The following is a 2,800-nucleotide window of genomic DNA, read 5'->3' on the forward strand; positions in this document are numbered from 1 at the left end:
TATCTAGGTTGCTGTATATAGGACACTGTATGTAAGATACTGTATCTAGGATACTCTATGTGGGATACTGTATCTAGGATGCTGTATCTAGGATACTGTATCTGGGATGGTGTATCTGGCATGCTATATCTAGGATGCTGTATCTGGGATACTGTACCGGGGATACTATATATAGGATACTGTATCTGGGATACTGTATCTGGGATGCTCTATGTAGGTTGCTATATCTGGGATGGTGTATCTAGGATGCTATATCTGGGATGCTGAATTTGGTATGCTGTATCTGGGATACTGTATCTTGGATGCTGTATCTTGGATGCTGTATCTGGGATACTGTATCTTGGATGCTGTATCTAGGATGTTGTATCTGGAATGCTGTATACGGGATACTGTATCTAGGATGCTGTATCTGGGATACACTATCTAGGATGCTTTATCTGGGATGCTGTATCTTGATGCTGTATTTAGGATGCTGTCTTTTCGATACTGAATGTGGGATGCTGTATCTAGGATGCTGTGTCTCGGATACTGTCTCTGGCATACTGTATCTAGCATACTGTATCTAGGATACTTTATCTGGGATGCTGTATCTCGATGCTGTATTTAGGATGCTGTATCTGGGATACTGCATGTGGGATGCTATATCTAGGATAATGCATCTGGGATGCTGTATCTGGGATGCTGTATCTCGGATGTTGTATCTGGGAAACTGTATTTAGGATGCTGTATCTGGGATGCTGTATCTAAGATGCTGTATCTGGGATACTGTATCTGGGATACTGTATCTAGGATGCTGTATCTAGGATACTATATCTGGGATGCTGTATCTGGGATGCTGTATCTAGGATGCTGTATCTGGAATACTGTATTTAGGATACTGTATCTGGGATGCTGTATCTAGGATACTGCATCTAGGATACTTTATCTGGGATACTATATCTAGGATACTGTATCTTGGATGCTGTATCTAGGATGCTGTATCTAGGATGCTGTATCTAGGATGCTGTATCTCGGAAACTGTATTTAGGATGCTGTATCTGGGATGCTGTATCTAGGATGCTGTATCTGGGATACTGTATCTGGGATACTGTATCTAGGGTACTGTATCTAGGATACTATATCTGGGCTGCTGTATCTGGGATGCTGTATCTAGGATGCTGTATCTGGAATACTGTATTCAGGATGCTGTATGTGGGATGCCATATGTAGGATGTTGTATCTGGGATACTTTATCTAGGATGCTGTATCTAGGATGTTGTATCTGGGATGCTGTATACAGGAGACTGTATCTAGGATGCTGTATCTGGGATACTGTATCTGGGATGCTGTGTCTAGGATGTTGTATCTGGGACGCTGAATCTGGGATGCTGTATCTAGGATGGTGTATCTAGGGTGCTGTATCTGGGATACTGTATCTAGGATGCTGTATCTGGGATACTGTACCTGGTATACTATATATAGGATACTGTATATAGGATACTGTATCTGGGATACTGTATCTGGGATGCTGTGTCTAGGACGTTGTATCTGGGATGCTTAATCTGGGATGTTGTATCTAGGACCCTGTATCTGGGATGTTGTGTCTGGGATGCTGTATCTAGGTTGCTGTATATGGGACACTGTATGTAAGATACTGTATCTAGGATACTCTATGTGGGATACTGTATCTAGGACGCTGTATCTGGGATTCTGTATCTAGTATGTTGTATCTGAGAAACTGTATCTGGGATGCTGTATCTAGATGCTGTATTTAGGATGCTGTATCTGGGATACTGCATGTGGGATGCTGTATCTGGGATGCTGTATCTGGGATTCTGTTTCTAGGATGTTGTATCTGGGATGCTGTATACGGGATACTGTATTTAGGATGCTGTATCTGGGATACTGCATGGGGGATGCTGTATCTAGGATGCTATATAGGGGATACTGTATCAAGTATGCTGTATCTGGGATACTGTACCTGGTATACTATATATAGGATACTATATATAGGATACTGTATCTGGGATACTGTATCTGAGATGCTCTATCTGGGATGCTGTATCTTGTATGCTGTATGTAGGTTGCTATATCTAATATGGTGTATCTAGGATGCTGTATCTGTGATGCTGTATTTGTGATTCTGTATCTAGGATGGTGTATCTAGGGTGCTGTATCTGGGATACTATATCTGGGATACTGTATCTCTGATACTGTATATGGGATCTTGTGTCTAGGATGCTGTATCTTAGATGCTCTATCTCGGATACTGAACCTAGGATGGTGTATCTGGGATAATCTATCTGGGATACTATATCTAGGATACTGTACCTAGGATACTGTATCTAGGATGCTGTATCTTGGATTCTGTATCTGTGATGCTATATCTAGGATGTTGTATCTGGTATGCTGAATCTGGGATGCTGTATCTAGGATGATGTATCTAGGATGTTGTGTCTCGGATACTGTATGTAGCATACTGTAATTAGCATACTGTATCTAGGACGCTTCTTCTGGGATGCTCTATCTCGATCCTGTATTTAGGATGCTGTATCTGGGATAGTGCATGTGGGATGCTGTATCTAGGACGCTGCACCTAGGATGCTGTTTATGGGATGTGTATCTAGGATGCTGTATCTGGGATACTGTACATGGGATACTATATATAGGATACTGTATCTGCGATACTTTATCTGGGATGCTGTATCTGGGATGCTGTATGTAGGTTGCTATATATGGGATGGTGTATCTAGGATGCTGTATCTGGGATGCTGAATTTGGGATGCTATATCTAGGATTGTGTATATAGGATGTTGTATCT

This window comes from Streptopelia decaocto (assembly GCF_964273445.1).
Source record: "Streptopelia decaocto genome assembly, contig: HAP1_SCAFFOLD_147, whole genome shotgun sequence".
NCBI lineage: Eukaryota > Metazoa > Chordata > Aves > Columbiformes > Columbidae > Streptopelia > Streptopelia decaocto.